The following is a 20,315-nucleotide window of genomic DNA, read 5'->3' as shown; positions in this document are numbered from 1 at the left end:
GATGTATTAGAATATTTGGGTGTCAGTATAAAGAGTATACGGAAAGAGTTTGTTAAATAATTTAATAACCACCATTAGTGAACTAATCAAAATATGGAATAAAATGTTCTTCACAATGGAGGATAGGCTCTCTTTAATTAAAATGATAATTTTACCTAAAATTTTGTTTTATATACAGTCATTGATACTACGGCCTCCCAAAAACTTATTTAAAAAATTAGATTCCATGCTACTTAATTTTTTATGGTTCCCCTTAAAACCTAGGATTGTGTATAAATGGCACATTAGAGCTTGGAACAGTAATGGGATAGCATTCCCTAGCTTAGATCTTTATTCCAAGTCAGTTATAATTAATGTAATATTACATTGGATCTCACCTACCTATATATCTGGATGGAAAATAATACATAAGATTCATATAATTGATGTCAGAACTATAGAAAATCAATTTAAGGAACAATACGGAATAAGTAGAGTTCATTGGATTTTATGTGGATTTTGTTTATTTAATAAGAAGTTTGATCATTTTTCTTATGGCATTAATCAAATATTTAATAACTTTAAAAATATAATTGATTATTACAACATTAAACAATTCCTATTTCTTATATACTCCCCTGACTGCCTAGATTATTTCAACATCAATGTGATACAAAAATTAAAGGAAAATAACTTGAAATTCTGGCATCAGTTTATTGAAAGTAAGAGTATTAAACCAGTAAACTCTCTTCTATGTAGTTTTGATAATAATCAAGACAGTTGGTTGTTTATACTCTCATTTACGGCAGTTTATAGAAAACACAATGAGAGTATCTATCAACCTACAGACTTAATCTATACCTAGTCTGATCCAGCTTTTTATTAGGTGTCTTGAAAAGACAGATGATAAAAAGTTAAGTATCTCACCTATCTATCACTGTCAGTGAAAAAAAGCACACTGGTACCACCATAAAAAATTCCACCACAGCTTAATTTAAAAAAGCACAAGCTCTTTATTAGACAAGCCAAAACAATAGTTGAGCACTTTCATGTATATAAAATACACTTCATCAGAACCAGATATCTCACCTATCTATAAGATACTAAGGGAAGACACTCTAAAGTTTGCCTCAGATTTTTTGGAATTACTATGTAAATATTAATGGAGAACAAACATCTGATGAATCCAAAAAACTGTTATTGAAATCTACATATGGTACCTCTTCTTCATTATATTGTAGATTGTATACATAGACATTTATGAACAGGATTTTCTATGCTCCACATAAAATAAATCTTATACCCAAAAACAGTAAAAGTAAATGTTGGAAATGTAATGAATTACTAGAGGCCAACTGGGTTCACGTGTTCATTGAATGCAGAAATGTTCAATACTGGAAAGACTTCAGATCTTTTGTAAAGTCTGATAACTGTCATATTTCTAACTCACTAATCCTATTCAGTGTTCCTGTACCTAATGTACTACCTAAATCTCAGATTCAGATACTCTGGTCAATTCTTGCAATTTCCAGAAAAACTATTACTTTGAACTAGAAAAGTAAACAAAATTTGATGTTTAAAGATTTTATTATTTTAGCAAAAGTTGTTTAAAAAAGGAACTGCAAACCATTTGTTATAGAACTCATAATATTACTGATAAAAAATAGCATGGCAAAAATGAAAAAACTTTTGAATAAATGCTGATAACATCTCATAGATAAAATGATTGTTTATCATGGATGAATTTAAAATAGTTGTGTTATTGTTTTATTGTATTTTTTATATGTGCATTTGCATATGTTTATAATGAAAACAAAATAAAAATGTATTTGGAAAAAAAATAGAGCCACGGTAGGAAGGCCTTGGTTTTAATGGAAATTTCAGCCAATGAGTAAGATAACCATCATGCACAGAAAGGGACATGGGGTCCTGCATTTAACCAATGTCAAAGAACCTGCACAAGAAATGGACACTTAACCAAGGTTTATAGAAACAAAAGGAAGTGTGCTCAAAAGAGTCTGCATGTTGTTGACCAGAAAAATGAATACTCTACAGATGCTCATGTAACATTAGCAGCATTACATACAAAGTGAGAATAAATAAAGCAGATAATTATGAAATAAACACTTTTATTTTACATCAATGTAGCACTGGGTGCAATACATTAGGTCAGATATAATTATATGCATGTTGTCATAAAAAAGTGGAAGGTAGGAAAATAAGAGAGAAAAGATAGTCACTGACATGTATGTCTACATAGGAGAGGTAGTTTAGGAATAATTTTGAGGAATAGTACAGACATAGCCAGGGGTTAAGCAGGAACAGTATTGAATTATCTTTAAATATATTTGTGTTTCTGAGGAGTATGGTTGGAGGCAGAATTCAGGATTTTGAGATACAGTTGGAGTAAAGAGCATTTCCTGCTTTGTTGTGAGCTTTGTGAGTTGAAAGGATTGGTGGAGTGGAGTTGTAGTATACCAATTAGGGCAGGGCATTGTTCTGGGTAAAAGACTAATCTGTGTGCAAACTGAAGCTGAGAGTAGATGAGAAGATGAGATTGCTTAAGCCACTTTAAGTGCCTGACAGCAGTACATTGATGTATTGAGTATGACTTAATGGGAGCAAATTCAGCTATTTAATTATAGCATTGCTCTAGTTTGTTTGTCAGGGTGAAGTGTAGGTTGATGAAAATTAGAGGGCATACAGGTTTATGGGCAGAAGGTAGGTAGATGCCAATGTTATCTGTCTGCTTTCAGTCTGATATTGTTTGGGTCTATATAGCAGACCACATTTCTGATGTGTTTATTGTTACTTGTTAGATGTAAAAATTGAATGCAATGGTATTATCTACTATAACCTTTAGTAATTTAGATATTGAGTCTACCTCAATATTTCTGTTATTTGCAGATGTGATTTAAAAGCTAGCTTTGCATTTGGTGTGAGAGTTAGGAATAAAAAGAGAAATTTTGTCTTTTTTGGATTTAGTATTGGGTCCTATTTTGCTAGCCAGTTTTCCATGGAGGAGAATAAATGCTGTGTGAGCTGCTGGAGAGGAATGGAATTTTGTGTGCAGCAGATAAGGGGTACAACACTTGTGTGATGCATTAATTTAGCATGTTTTGAGGCACTGGGCAGATTACTGATAAATATGTTAAGCAGGACTAGTCCTGGTAAGGAGCCTTGGGAACAGCAACAGAGACTTGTAAAATGATTGAGATGATAGATTGCCATTTGACAGCTTGAGATCTGTCAGATAAGTAACGAAGGAACCAGGAAAGACTGGAGTTGGATGATGATACACATTTTATTTTTGAACACTTTTTGAAGTAATCACTGAAGAAAACCAACATCTAGTTTCTAGTCAAAATGCATGTGCATGGAATGGGAAACAGCAGGTGTTAAATATAATATTTAATATGCATCACAGAGACAAACTGGTTCATGAGGAAATGTACAAATACTGTATGTTTGTAACAGTTTTTGATTTCTGCAAGGCTATTCACCTAACTTGATTACAGCAAAGAAGAAAGGAAATGACATTGTATATGCATTCTAAAGACAAAATATGAAGCAGACAAATTGCACACCTTGGGATTTTAGACACCACATATTATATAGAATCATTTCAGTTTACACAATCTATCTATATTCTTTCAGGTAAACTATAGTTGTGTGACCACCTCTGCAGCACAAGGACAAATTGTTAAAATATATCATGGGTATTCAAATTCTTTGAGATTAAAAAGCCCACCTTATTTCCATTTTGGCTACTGTATAGCATGTGAATACATCTGAGTACAAATCTGAAAATATTGCCCAATGTCCAAGTTTTTTTTTTTTTCACATTTCTTATTCAAAGGGACTACTACCCCCCCTTAGTCTTCATTTGCACTACGTGACACACATCCATGGTCAGTGAGGAGATCAAGGTCTCTGATGCAGTGCCATACCACTGCCAAAAATATATTTTTTAATCGTTGTACACTAGTCCATCACTGCGGTCTCATTGAGATCTCTACTGTAGCTTCCTTGGGGAGGTACACGCATGCTTCTACACATGTGCAACCTCCTGGCTGCACAAAACACTACCTGAAGCACTGTGCATGCCAGAATCTCTTTAAAGAAATCCATGCTGCCTCCCTCTCCCTCCTCCTAGGATGGGCAAACTGGCATGGGCCTCTCACTCCCATCTCCCCTGGCACTCGGCCCCACCAGCTCCCATGTTGCTAGTTGAACAATAGTTATCTGTCATTTAGTTAGGGCTTTACCTTTTGCACCACAAGACCAGGCTAGTGCTAGTGTACATATATTTGTACTTTATCATTCAAATAAATGTGTGTGTGTGTGTGTGCGTGTGTGTGTGTGTGTGTGTGTGTGTGTGTGTGTGTGTGTGTGTGTGTGTGTGTGTGTGTGTGTGTGTGTGTGTGTGTGTGTGCCTGTGTGTGTATATTTGTGCCCATATTTCTGCATTTCTGTATGTCTGTGCATGGATGCTGAAATAGCGTGACATATTTCAGCATTTTAAAATAATATAATCACTACTGCTGTTTATAGGGCGGCCACGGTGGTGCAGTGGTTAGCATTGCCGCCTCACAGCAAGAGGTTCTCCGGTTCGATCCTCGGCTGGGGTGCTTTCTGTGTGAGTCTGCATGTCCTCCCTGTGGTCACAGTTCCTCCGGGTGCTCCGGTTTCCTCCCACATCCCAAAGACATGCTGCAGGTGGATTGGATACTCTAAATTGGCCCTAGGTGTGCATGTGAGTGTGCCTTCTGTGGAAGGTTGGGCGCCGGGCTGGCCTTCGACACCGTAAAACTCCACTGCCAATCAATGTGCGGACAAGGTGATCCGCTGTGGCGACCCCTAACCGGGAAAAGCCGAAAGAAGAAGAAAAAGAATCACTACTGCTGTTTGTTAACTTCATAGAATATGCAAAGAATGGACACAAAATTATTGTTTGGTATTCCTAAGATTGCTTCAAACTGAACAAGTAAGAGAGCTAAAACAAAGAACATTAAAGAGATATAAAGAGAGAGACCTCTTGATTTCTCAAAAACTGAAACTATACCTGGTACAGAATTAGCTAGAAATGTGGGAGCATATTTGGGAAGACACCCCCAGAAATATAATTTATTATAACAGTGATTTCTAAGAGTGAAAGAAAAGAAGGGCTTTTTTTCAATGTTGTTGTACCCTCTGAATGAAAATACAGTGCAATATGACATTTATTATTTTATGCATTTTTATTTATACTGGTCTTGGACATTATTTAAGAGTAAACACATTAATAAATTAACTTGAACTCACTTTTATAAACTACCTGATATATGCATAATACACATATGTGGGAGTAGGTCATCAGGCTCACTGACACACTTTCTTGCTATTATTCCTAGGCTTGCCAAGGGAGATGTAACTGCCACATATAAGCATTACCACTTCAGATCCTGAGTCAGGCTTAACAGTTCCTAAATCCTGTCTCTGACTGCTGACTGTTGATAATTGTATGAGTCAAGATGGTAATCATGGAGGGAAGTTGTGGTAGCCTGTTGGACTGCACTGTTGGTCTGGTATGCAGTAGTTCAGTCACAGCTTGATTTATGACCATAAACATTTCCCTGGTTTGTGGACATAGAGATGAGAGTCATCCAGTAAAAGGAAGCACAATTCTTTCCATGGTTAAATACTAAAAAGCAGATCAAAGATTTGATAACACGCATTCTGTTTCTCTTCTCTTCCTCTCCATTTTATATGAATTGCAGCAGGGAATAAACAACGTTTTTAGAAATCTGCAATGTAGAGATAAATTTTATTTCATCCATAACTGCCAACTTGGTTAATTAGAGCTCTGAAACATGTAAAAAGATGAGCTAAACATCTTTTCTATCTATTTTCACATTCAGAGAAAGTTTTTTTTTTCTGTGTTTAGAAAGCACGTCTCTTTCCTTAAGGAACTTATATTTTTGTCTGTTTCTGTATATTTTTTTGTAAAGTTTTATTGATTTTTAGGATGGCATGATATATCCACTTCATAATAGTAGCACCAAAGGGTCCTCTCATTCTGTCTAGGTCTGAGATAGCTAAATATATTCTTAGGAGAATATCACACTTCAGAGTTTCATAATATCGTAGACTGGATTGTGATTTCATAGTGCAAAGAAATCATTGTTCATAGACATGAAAATACAAATATGCTTACTGAAAAGTCCAAGATCTATTGAAGCTGACTGATTGTTGAACCTGGCTTCCATACAGATGACTTTCTGCTACCTTGACCTTTGCAATTTATACCCATCGCATATAACTGTGAATCTTATTGTTGGCCTGTCTTCCACTTTTTTCTCTTGCAGTATATTCTAAAGCCCTAACACTCCTTGATGAAGTAATATTTTGTTGTGCATTTTTAGATGTTTGGTACCTCTACTTATCTGTTATGGTCCTTTAATTAAATATGCCTTGCATTTTAATCCCTCCACCACCCCTTCACTTTAACAGTGTGTGTTATTCTTATCACAATTTAATTTCTCCTGCCTCTTCCAGTGTATACGTACTAAGGTTTTTTTATCTTTTCATCCTGATTAATAAATAAATAATAACTAATAAAATTTGGAATTCTTAATGATCTTTCCATTTTAATGGGTCCCCCTTTGTACTGTTTTGTTGTTGTTTGTTTGTGGCCACAATAAATGGGTGGTTTTAGACAAGGACTTAATAATGCTCATTGCAAAGGTAGGATGACTGGTATAGTTCTCATTTACACTTTACTAGCTATTCAGCCAAGCATTTTACTGTACTTACGTTCTAACCTGCATGACTTATCCTAGGGAAGATTTTAATCATCACATCATTTTTCTTGTACTTTTCTTTCCAATGTTACCCTGCTAAAATTAAAATTACCTCCCTAGTAGTCCCAACTGCTACATCAATGGTGTCATCAGCAAACTAAATGATTCTTCTTTGAAGCTCCAGTGTCATATCTGACATGTACACGAAACACAGGATTGACAATGGGTAGCTGGTAACAGATTCTGGGAACTGGAGACAACATAGGTCAAGGTGTACTTCTTCCCTCCACAGAAGAGGATACAAATTCCTATAAACCAGCACCCCCTTAGTGAATGAGAAGGTTATTAACCTGTATTTATTTTCTGCCTGCAATGGGGAAAGTGGCAGGTATATTAGACGAGCATGTAGAAGCACTTATGATTCTGAGACATCACTATAATGAAACGGTATGTATGAATCTCTGCTGTATTCCTTTGTTATGCACAGTGGTAGCAAGAAAAGGCAGGACTATGTAGAGTCACTACAGTATAGTGGATGGACCAGCAAGGTGACCAGGCTTCAGAATATCCAAAGAAAATAATTATGGCTTCTCCACACAAATACAAAAAAAAGGATCCAGAGCTGAATATTGTGGCACTCTGGTGGTGTCTTTTTTCCTCTTATAATTGCCATTAACTTATTTTTTATTTCATTTTATTTTTACATTTGTAAATTAATTAGATGGGTTGGTCACATAGCCCCTTCAAATGACAATCCATTCCAGAGGTATAAGAGTTATACAAAAATTCATTTGCAAAGCATAAATTCAGTAGGCTCAAATCCTTTTGACGAGGTAATGACTATAAGAAAAATAACATTAACACTACATTAACATGCAGAATACTGCAGTATGGTATACACAATGTGCTTGGTTCCTAACTGAGAGAATGAGCAAGTTGGTTATCTGAAGAAGCAATAAGAAAGTTGGGAGTTTAGCATAGGAGGAGAGAGAGAGGAGATACAAAAATGGGATAATTAGACACTAGAATGGTTGACTGAAATAACAATTCCTACACAGATTCAGAATATAAGATAACACATATGGGAAAATGTCTTATCTGGATAATGAGAGTGAAAAGCAGCCATTGCATATTGTGTGTGTGTGTGTGTGTGTGTGTGTGTGTGTGTGTGTGTGTGTGTGTGTGTGCGTGCGTGCGTGCGTGTGTGTGTTATGAGAGAAAAATAAATGAAATGTTATTGCAGTGAAGGATATTTCACAAGGGTAGTAAGGGTGGGCAGAAGTCTAGGAAGAGTAATTTATATAAGGCCATAGAAAAAAATATGGTGAGGCAATTATTAATAGGCAACACATTTATCAAGCTGAATGAGCATAGTAATGAGTTCTAGCATACTCAAGATTTACAAATCAACATAGTTTATTGAATGCATTTGGTAAGATACAGTAAACTTTCATCTAAGCGGAACTCAAGCAACTGGCAAAAAAAAAATTGAAGAAATACAGTAAATTTTCATGCGTTGCACTTTCTGTTTTCCCCCTGCAGAAACATACCTTATGTTTTTAGAGTTTCAGAGTTTTAAAAAGGAAGATAGGAATAAATCCCCCCTATCCCCACCCTGAGAACAAGTCAAACCAAATAAATAGTACAGGGTACACCTGGACAGCTTATCTTCTCTTTCTCCCTTGCCAAAAAAGTGGAATGCCCTCCCACCATCCCTGAGAACCACCCACAGCCATGCCACCTTTAAGGCTTCTCTACACTCTTATCTCTCCTCTACCTGGAAATGCTCCTGCTCTCAATCCTCTGCTAACCACCTCCCATGAAAATTCTCCATGACTATACATTCAATGGCAATGCTTACCATTAGCTAATATGTTATCTTTGAATCATAATGTGTTTAAAGTCTAGATATATTTTATTATTTCTGTAATGATAACATTGTGTGAAAACTTCTTTACTGCGAATTGTATAACTCTTCTAATCCTGTTTGTTTACAGTCTACAAATGTTTTAGTTTCTGTACATACTACATTGTGTGCATAACTCTTTATTGTAAATTGTATTAACTCTTCTAGTTACAACAACATTTCTGTTAATGTACAGTCTTTCTATTTGCTGTGGAGCTTTTCTCCCCAGGCCTCCACTGAAAGCGGGCTCTTTATGGCCCAGTGGACTACCCCGGTTAACAAATGGGAAAAAAATAAATAACCAGAATGCACAGTTATCAACCCTTACCTAGAGAAAAGCTTTGTCAATTTCCTGTGTACCTGCCAATAATTCCAACACCATTGCAAGTAATGTGACAAATAGTAACTAATATCATAATGCCTGAAGCAACTCAAAGATTGAGCAGACCAAGCAGTTGAACAGGACCATCAGCAGTGCAAACCTGCTCTGAATATATAATGTATTCTAATACAAACAGTAATGAACTAAACAAAGACAACAGTTATACTGCAGCAAAACAACTGCAGAATAAATCAATATCCATTCTTCAAGTACACCTTAAAGAGCTGAAGTAGTTATTGAGCTGCACCCTAATCTGACACTGAAAGACAGGTGGCTACATCTAGGGAGATAACTGAGTACTGATACCTGTAAGTGATAATCCATTACCCCAGAGATCCCTTAATGACATTACAGCAAACTGCCCACAAACAAAAATTCTTCAATGCACCACGATCAAACACGTCTAGTAGCATAACTCAGAAAACCTACCTCTCAACCTGTTATCACTTACACATCTTTTGTCCTATCACAGACCAGAATTCTGGACAAAACCAAAAGTAATGGTGGGGTGCAATGGCCCAAAATGACTAACAGATTTAAATACTGCTCTTATAAACTTAAAAAGGTAATAAAATACCAGATATTGTGTTAACATGAATTTAGTAAGGGTATAAAATGCAAAATGCAAATGCCTGTTGTTATTTAGTGATGCCAATCTTGAACGAGCTGACAGAAAACCATACATTTTATGAGGAACAGACCAAATATATGAGGTGAAAATCTGGACATTCTGTGAAATTCCGGCAGTTGAAAGGTCCAACAGAAAATCATCTACTTGAGTAAACTAACAGAGTCTGAATTTTACCCTGTATAATATGTGAAAGCCTACTTGGGGAGAGGGAGGTAACTGGATTATAAACTTCCAGGAATAGCTGAGGATTCCAACGTTAAGCACACCAGCAAGAAATATTTCTTTTTGCATATTTCCATGCAACAGTACAGGCAACTTCACTGCATACATGCCATGAGCATATATCTTATCACAAGCAGGAACACCTCAGTAAAAGCAGGACAAAGTCAGTTTTAGCCCACTTGGCTGTCCACACATCTTTATCATTAATCTCCACTTTTACTTGAGAGCTTATGGTGACTCTTCTCATATGAGCCAATTCCATTCCAGGTGTGGACTTATGCCTGTTAACATTTGCCACCATTCAGGGCCTCCTTTTGGTGCCCAGATCATATACCTCTTGCCTGCCTGAGTTGAGTAACTGGGAATCACATTTTTATCTGTTCTGTACAAACTAACTTACTGTTTCTTCCAATCTTCAAGATCATTTACTGGAGACCAGTCTCTGATAAAGTCAGCATATTCATATAGACATGAAAACACACTATTGCCTGTGTACTAAATGAAAACATGGGAAATAAAGCTGTACTAACCTTAGTTTGAGCCCTGTGGGTGGACAGAAGAGTACCTGCAGCTTACTTTGGTTTAATAAAGTCTTTGTCCGCATATGATGGTTTGAAATAGCATTTTCTCACCAAGTATATTTGGACTGCCTGCACTGTCTTAGTAGAATCCTCGTAGAACCAACTTTTCCTATGCCACATCAATTGCATTATAGGTGTATAAGTTAATCTATAACTACAAGGCTAGCTGCCCTTGCAGGCCATTTTAAGCATAGCAGATTTCTCATTTGATGAAGCAACCTATCTCATTTGTTGTTAGACTAGTCTTACACATCCCATGGTCAACAATTATATATTTCCCCTTAGTGAGAATAACTGTGATCATACCGTACTGCAGATACTTTGAGGGGACCCATACATGGGATAAAGCAATTAGGAGCTGCCTCTGTCCATTAGTAGTACAGGGAGCAGCCCTGGGCTAAATAATCTATCACTCATCCATAGATCCAAGTTGCTGTTGAATATGGACATAGATGAGCTTTGGTTTATGTGGATGGGGAGTCTATTCCAAAGCAGTAGTATCTTATGTGAGATACCTGGATGGCTTACTCTCAAAGAGTTTCTTCCAATTTCTGACACTTTTTTCATGTTCCAGAAGCAAAGTACTCACTACAATTCAGCTTTGCATCTTGAAAAAAATCTGTTAAGTTGAGGTGCTTTCTTTATACTAAACATTTTGGCTCTATATGACCATAACTTACAAATGATGTCTGGATCTATTATTATTTTTTCCAGACCGGTCATCATTTTGCTAGGGCATCTTCTACCTGTTTCATGGCATAACTTGTGGAAGAAAACTGTTATTTTCTCTGTCAAGTCTTTCTGGTGACCTGTGATTCTCACATTATCCCTGAGCAGCATGCATTCAGTATCCTTAATTCCTTAGTGCATTCTGACCACCTGTTCCATTTAACTGGCTGTTTCTTTGTCCAACTCCGACTGTTTGACTTTGGCGTTTAATTGTGTGTTCGTTGTTTCTTTGTCCAGACATTTTGTAGGTCCATCATTTCTTGTCTAACAAAATAAGTTTTGACACAGTCCTCCACTTGGGAATCATAGATAAACTTACTGCATTAGGCAAAAACCTCTGCGACATCAAGTGGATAGCAAACTGGCTCACTGACAGGGCACATGTTGAATCCACTTTTGATAAAAAAAATGTTACTAATGGCATCCCACAGTCCTCACTGTTGGGACCCCTCCTGTTTTGTATATACTTCTCTGAAATGAAGGCCAATGTTTGGGCCCTCTGTCTCACCAAGTTTACAAATGACTGTAAGCTGGAAGCAATGTTGACATCCTACAAACAGGCCTAAAAACGAGAATCGACTGTTGCCAAAACAGTGGTCTGGCATTAAATGCTAAAAATGTATAATCATACCCTTTAGCAACTCAAGATGTCCTTATAAATTATAGCACTTATAGCACACCACTAAAAGTAGACCCAGTGCTGAGGGACCTAGGAACACAGATAGGTAGTAACCTAAATTTTGACCACCAGGTAGCTATGGTAGTGAGGAAATCGTTCTGTGTGGCTCAACTTATAAGTAAAGACATGGCATCAAGATCAAAAGAAGTCATTGTGCCATTGTACGCAGTCCTCATCAGGCCATAATCAAGTACAATGTTCCCTTCTGCATGTACCTAACCAGGCACTTACACTCATTGGAGTTGCCCTAGAGGTTTCTCACTAAAAAAAATGCAAAGCGGAAGACACATGTGTTATGCAGACTGACTAAAGGCCCTATCCCTTTACTTCATCTCATATTTTTTATTTCGAGGTGACTTATGCCTGACCTACAATGTATTCTCTGATCCAGCCCTGATGAAAGTGTTACATATTTGCAAGAAAAAATGTATGAGGGTTACGTGTTCCATGGACCTGAACCTTATATGTGACATCAAAACTTGCTGGAGCCACAGATTCATATACCAAAGGCTACTTCAGCTATTGAATAAACTTCCCATCTTCAAAAAACAAAGCCTGTCATTCACTCTCTTCAAAAGGAATTGGGATACATGGATGGGGAACCATAAATTCACTCCCGGAGTACTGCTCATGTCCTTTATAGATGGAGGTAGTCTGTAAAATTACTCAGGTATCCAACACCTAAAGACCCACTGCCCCAATACTACCCAGTCTCATATTGGGGTATTAAGATATAATATTGTCATATCCTGGGTATTATTGGCTATGCTTGTAAGGGCTCTTGTGCCATTAGCCTAGTAATCACCTATGAACCTATGAATGTCCCCAGGCAATGTTTCTTTCTTCTTTAAGGCTCAGGATTTCTTGCCTGACACTACTTATATCAGTTTTCAGTTCAGCCATAGTATAAGAAATGCCAAGCAAAAGGGGAAGAGAAAGTGCAGTGTTGTGTTTCTTGTCGAAAGGTAATATTTATTTTTTCTATTTTGAAACAGAAAATTACTAGCAAAAATATTTAATCTCACAAAGAAATTTAAGTTCTTCCTTTTCACAGTATCAAAAACTAATTAAAAGCATCTAAGCAGTAAATCAATATCAGGTATCTGTAAAACATGGAACTTTCAGTTTAGCATAGAAATAGCTGGCAAAACTAGTTAACTATTTACATTTTTATGTTTTCCCTATAACTACAATATGATAAACTTTGAATTTCTTTAATTTCTTTAAAATTGTTCACAGGCTTGAAATAATATCTAAAGCTTGAGAGATGATCAGTGGAGGTATTAGTTCCAGGACAGAAGCCATATTGCTTAGAAGTAAGAGGAGGAGACTAGGTTTGTGGCCAGAGATGAAGAATAGAGTCACATGGTAATGGCTACTTACTGTTGCAGACCATTGCCTCCCATACAACTAGCAGGTGCCACATCATGACAATGATCTTTAGCCATTAAGCCCACTTGTTCCACTCGGATGTGCCATCACCGACAAGGAAAATGTGTGACTGAAATTATCTGTGCGATAGTTTTCATACCTCTCAACCTGTTAGAGCAAGAAATCTGGACAAAGCCATAAATAATGGGTGGACAAAGGCCCAAAAATAGGGGCATTTTTTAAATATTGCTCTTATAAACTTGGAAAGTAGATAGAACAGCAGGTTTTGCATTAGCATGAATTTTCAGAAGGGTATGAAGTCTGAAACTCAAATGTCTGTGTCATTATTTTCTGACTTAAATCTTGAATGATTTGCCAATGATTTGCTAGAAAACCATAATTTTATGAAAAATGGGCCAAAAGTATGAGGCAAAAATCTGAACATTCTGCGAAAATCTGTACAGTTGAGAGGTATCTGCAAGCAGATATAATATAGCAATAGGACATTTAACATCTGCTTCCAATCAGCAAGACAATTTTGTATCCATTTCACCATTTTGTGGCTGCCTGTTCAGTGTTTAGCTTCCATACCAATTTTATTTTTGATACTGTCAAGTGTCATTTTCCAGTTTTGTGAAGTAGACCAGTTACCAGGGAGAGAATATAAAGTTATGTTAACTGTTACTAGTTCATACCATTTCATATAATGTATAAGCTGCGGTGGTACAGTGGTAGCATTGTTGCCTCACAGCAAGAAGTTCTCCTGTTCGATTCTAGGCTGGAGTGCCCTCTGTGTGGAGTCTGCATGTCCTCCCCGTGGTTGAGTGGCCTCCAAAAGACATGTATGAATTGGCATTCCTTCGTTAAAGGTTGGGTGTCAGGCTGGCAACCTGGCACCATAACAATCTGCTGCCAATCATTAGCAAACCGGAGGTCTGCTGTGGTGACCCCTAACCAGGAAAAGACCAGCTACATGATTAAGACTGAAATCCCATTACTATTTTAATTAATAAAACAGGAGTTTGCATTCCAAATGCTCCAAAAATATAATTATCTAATTAACATTTTTATGAAAATTTGCACTAAAATGCACACACAAACTGACATGTGCTTGTGTCTGCACATATTTCATCTATCTACATATCTTTATCTCTCTCTCTCTCTACACACACACACACACACACACACACACACACACACACACACACACACACACACATATATATATATTGGTGCCACTGGTTAGGTCGCTGCACACATTTATCTCATGCTGCTGTTTTTGGTAATTTTTGTGGTGGTGAAAGTGGCCGAATTATATCGCAGTTGAACTTCAGAAGCTTTTCTCTTTCTCCATCGTGAAATTATTATATTTAATTTCCAGGGGGTGAGGGAGGGGTGGGGTTGTTTTAGGTGATTACAAATGTAATGTATTGGGTTACATTTGAGATTACTTGAGTTACATTTTTTGTAGATAATAGTAATTGCCAATAAATCATTTTGATAACAACTGTGTCCCTGACTCCATGTTGTTACAGATGCCACACCATACAAAACTCAATTTCTTGCTGGCCTGGTTTGCAAAAGGTTTTGTCTAGATGACATTCCAGCTTATCTACTTTCTGATCCGAGGATAGCTGTGATAGTGGACAGCATTAGACCCCTTTCTAAAGCTGTGAAATTATAGAAATACCAACAAGTTGTTCCATTGCCACAGCCACTGGGTGGAGTTATGGTAGCTGAATCCATAAGTGATCCCATCGCAGTGATGATGGTGACCACTCAGACCCTACAGCCTCAGGGTACATTTATGGGTGAGGTAACACTTTCAACCTGTACTGTAGGTGAATAGCCAGTCAGGACAGAGACATCTCATTATTATCATTATCACCAGCAGCAGCAGCCGGCCCTGCACAGGTGTCAGCATCTTGCCACAACTTTTGCAGTTTCCCCTGCATTAATGACCTTTCTGGTGAATACATAACAAAGGACATATTTGAATGAGTATGCATACCTGCGCTAAAGCTATATCACTATCACGTGCATGCAAATGGCACCCTTTCAAGAGGTAAAATACAATCCCAGTGTACCTCTGCCACCTTTCTGATATAGCTGGACACCTGATATTCCTAAATGAAAACGCAAGAGTAATATATATATGTTTTGTTCAGTGCTATTGTACAGAAATTTGCTGAATGTGGTACTAACCTGGTACATCATCTGCTGAGATACATTACAGTAAATGTATCCATTTCCTGTTAATTTTATCCTATCTCATTTAATCTTCGGCAGCTCAGCTTCTTCATCCTTCACAAGGACATTGCTCTTGTTCCAACTTTACCACCAGCATATTTTAATTTTACTGACAAGTAAAGTAGTACTCTGTTATTTACTTGTATTTTCTGCATTGTACTTCTAACCTCTTCCAGTTTCACCTGTTCTTGCATTACTTAACCCTTTTCATTCGTCAAGGAGATATTATTGTTTTACTTCTGTTTTTGTTTTCATATATATTATACTGCTGTGTAAATATTAAACTTCTGTCTGTTATTTGTACTGGCTGATGTTTTGCATTCAGTGCTAAAATTTATCCTATATTTATGGCTGCCTTGTATTTGGCATATAGCAGTGGATGAAAAATCTCTAGTACCATCTGTTTTTAATAATAATACTAATCATCATCATCATCATCATCGCAATAATAATAACAACAACAACAATAATAATAATAATAATAATAAACCAACATCTATCCTTTCAGGGATGATTGCTGAACCATTGTTCTCCTCCAGGTGTACCAAAAGCCCCTTTTATTTCTGTCAGCATCCTTAACTTGATGACAGGTAAACTCAAGGACAGAGCTGTTTGTCTTTTCCCAGTTAGGGATCGCCACAGTGGAACTCCGGTCCGCTAATGATTGGCAGTAGATTTTTTTTTTATGGTGCCAAGTTGCCAGCCCGACGCCCAACCTTCAGTGAAGGCACACCCATTCACACATGTTTTTCAGAGGCCACTCGACCGCGGGGAGGACATGTAGACTCCAAACAGAAGGCACTCCAGCCGAGAATTAAAAAGGAGAACCTCTTGCTGTGAGGCAACAATGCTACCGCTGCACCACTGCGGCTTCAAGGCCAGAGCATTGTTCACAAATGACCAACTGCAGGTTCAGACTGAGTTACATGAATAGTAAAAGAAAATTCTACATTAACATGGTGATATCTAAGGAAATACATGAGTACAGAAGACTGTGCACATATATAAGAGTCAATATATACAACAGATGATCACAGAAAAATATGGGTACATAGGTACATAAAAAAAACAAAAAAATAAAATAAAATAAACAACAGTAACCAACTCGCAAACTACTCTGGCTTTCTTCCAAAGAAACTTGTGTATCTGTATATGGATTAAAAGACTGGATGCAGATATACATCGAAATACATTATGGCATTTATGTAGGACCTGAACAGATGTAGGTTGGGGATGGATTGCATTTATAAACATTGCATGGCTGTGAGCAAAGCGCTGAACATAATAACTTCACAGAAATACATTTCTAAGTGTTTTTGCTGCTACATCTCCCCACACATACAATTTAAAGAGGTTCAGATTGTGTATTCTCCTCACTAACATAATCAGCTTCAAATGTACTGTACCAGGAACAGGGCTTCAGCAGCCTCAAAAAATGATTGTCAGGAAGTTTGGTTCTAGATAGTCAGTGTTAACAGTAGTCGTTATTAACCAAACTTCCATTTTAATAGTTTAGTTTACAAAAGACCTTAATCTACTAAATGTAGCTAATATTTCAGACTGCTATTAATATTATTGTATAATAAGGGCTATGGGTTTAAGTTCGAGGAATTTAGACAATAGGGTTACCTTCATTTTAGCAGCAGGAATTGGTATTAAAAGCATATATTCTGGTTGAAATAAAATAGTCCTTTAAGTTTTTTGTTTTCTATGTGGTACACTAGTGAACTTGTATTGATGGCAAGATTCCTCTTTTGAGTTGGTCGCATCTTTTTAATAGAACAATTGCATCAAACACAGCTCCACAGAGTTAGGCAACCAGCAACTGCTCTGCTGTATTCATCTGTTTACACATGACTCACATCCGTGCTCCATCGCGCACTACTACCATTGGCTAGCTACCCATGATCTGGCCGAGAAGTCTCTAAATTGTGCTTATCAGCTCAGAGAGCATCTCAGGTGCATTTCTGCCCCTTAAACAGTCCCTAAACCACCAAACCTACAATAGTCTCAAACCATTTAGAGAACCCCACTAGTACAGACCCTTTATAGAGTACCCCATTAGTATACACCCTGTTTAGAGCACCCAGTCATACCACACCCTTCCATTTTCTGTCCCCACTTGAAAATAGGACGTAACCTAGCACTATGGATGGTCAGTTTCCCCTCCATTTCTCCTACCATCTTGATTGACATGGGTTTCCTGAGGCAGTGTATCAACTGCGTCATGTACACTGACAGACATCTACTCCTAAATCACCCAAGTGCAATGTGTGACAGATGCAGCTACACTAAGAATCTGGAATCCTTGCTGCCTCGCACACAGAACAGTAACACTGAACAGGTTGTCAGCTCACATACTACACCTCTTATGCAAACCATGCATTCAACACATAAACCATCATATATGGAGGTACTCACCAGAAACCTTTCTAAACACCAAACACCTTCCAAACACAAACATACTGCACCTAATACAGCACCTACAGCATTCAATACACATGAAAACACAAGCACAAATGTCTCACCAAATAAGCCCCTAAGGCAAAGCACACCTAAACCAAATTCTTTAGTCATAGATGACTCCATTGTGAGAAACACAGATGTCTCACTCACCAAGGTAGACAAGGAGAAGGTTACTATCAGCTGTCTATCAGGTTCCAGGATCCATCCGATCACACATAAACTCAAGTCTCTCAACAACAAGTACCGTTATGACTCCATCCTAGTTCATGTTACTGTGAATGACTTGAGACATACCTCACTGGACTATATGAAGACAGACATGATTGAGCTTTAGGAATATGTGTCTTAGGCAGGTATGTCCCTAGCCTTGTGCAGCATTCTACCCTCACCAAAAATGTTAAAATGATATAAACAAAAAATGATTGACTTCAATTGGCTTAGTTTCTGGTGTCATTCTAAGGGGTCCAGTTCCTGTCAGCCTGGGATGACATGGTCGATAGACCATGCTGCTTTGCCAGAGATGGTCTGCACCTGTCACATCTAGGCTTTTGGTTACTGGCTAAGGCACTTCCCTCCCCCATAATGACTTTTTTAGACAAAGTCTCAAGTACAAAATTTCCGATGTGAAAATATCACTCACAAATAAATTAAAGGTTATCCTGCTAAACGCTAGGAGTTTAAATTAGAAACTGCACTCTCTTGAAGCACTTCTCTCCCTGGAAGATGTTGACATCTGTGTAGTCATAGAATCTTGGTTCAAGGCCACAGAGAGTACCCCAGCCTTGTAAGACTACAATGCCTTCCATACTTTCAGACTGCAAAATGAACGTATGAGAAACAAAGGAGGAAGAGTATATATCTTCATCAAAGATAAATGCACATCTAGATTGGTTATACAGGAAAACTCCATGGAGTTACTTCAAGTTCAAATAAATGTGGGTAAGACCACCCTTCAAGTCATCACTAGCTATTGGCCCTCGTCAATGAACCAAGATATCCACACTGTTTATTTGGACCTAACTGAGTTAATCAAATTACAACCAAACACACTAGTCATGGGTGATTTTAACTATCCTATTGACTGGGAAACTTATACAAGTACCAACATGCTCACCAAAGATTCCTGGACTTTGTTAACACTAATTCCCTGGAACAAATAGTATGCATCCCCACAAGGGGCTCAAATATTCTCCACCTGGTCCTCACTAACACAGGTAACCATTGTACCACCACAAGTATAGGACCCTCACTGGTTAAATCTGATCACAAATCAGTCACATTTGAAGTAGCTATAACACCTGAACCCTTCTTAGGTGAAATCAGGCAAAAAATTTCACCAAAGCTAATTATACCCTCCTAAGGGATGGCATAAATAAATTTTCAAGCTCCTTTTCCCACAGATGGCATTGACAATTATACTAAGGTATACACAAATGCCCTGTATAAACACTTATACAAATGTATTGACACAGCTGTACCTAATAGGATCAATATAAGATCCTCAAGAAAAAAATAGCCTCTCTGGTGGACATCTAGGATTAATAAGATATACAAGAAGAAGAAGAACTTTCAGTCTAAGAATAAAAAAAGAGAGGTCCCAGCACTTGAAGAACATAGTCCTCTGCTTGAATAAACAAATAAGACAACCTGTAAAATCCAAGGGCAACTTAAAAAAAAAAATAGCAACCATAGTTAACGATAACCATACAACATTATTCAGCTATATCCGTAATCTAAAAGGTAGGACCCAGACATGTGCTAAACTAGCTGTGGATGACATCACACGCACTGATCCTGTGAAAATAGCTAACCTATTAGCTGACTGGTTTGGTGAAAATGTTACCCCCCTGTTCCCTCCAAACATTCCACAAAGCATTCCCTCCACCTTGCAGTTCCAAAGATCAAGTTATTAATGCTCTATCCAAGGCTAAAAACCCAGCCTCTATGGGACTGGATGGCATAACAGCGTGCGTTTTAAATTGTCTAAAACATGAGTTAGCAAATCATTAGGTAATCTCTTCAACCACAGCACTGGGTACTGGTTTTGTCCCTGCTGAATGGAAAACAGCAACTACCATCCCCTTCATAAAGGGGGTACAGTAACAGAGCCTAGGAGCTGAAGACTCATACGTTTAAGCAGCCTTATCTGAAAGACCATGGAATGAATCATCAATGACCTTATAAATAAGGATATAGGTGATCTCCAGACACTTGATCTTTCACAGTTTGGTTTTGTCAAAGGCAGGTTATGCCTGTTAAACCTGGTGGACTTCTTCAAAAACATCACCAGAGCCAGATCTATATAAGTTTGTCGAAACTCAAATGAGTGAATGCTCA

The sequence above is a fragment of the Protopterus annectens genome, chromosome 8.part1 (genome assembly GCF_019279795.1).
Source record: "Protopterus annectens isolate FY-2018-M chromosome 8.part1, PAN1.0, whole genome shotgun sequence".
In the NCBI taxonomy this organism is placed as follows: domain Eukaryota; kingdom Metazoa; phylum Chordata; order Ceratodontiformes; family Protopteridae; genus Protopterus; species Protopterus annectens.
Note: the sequence above shows the minus strand (reverse complement) of the source record.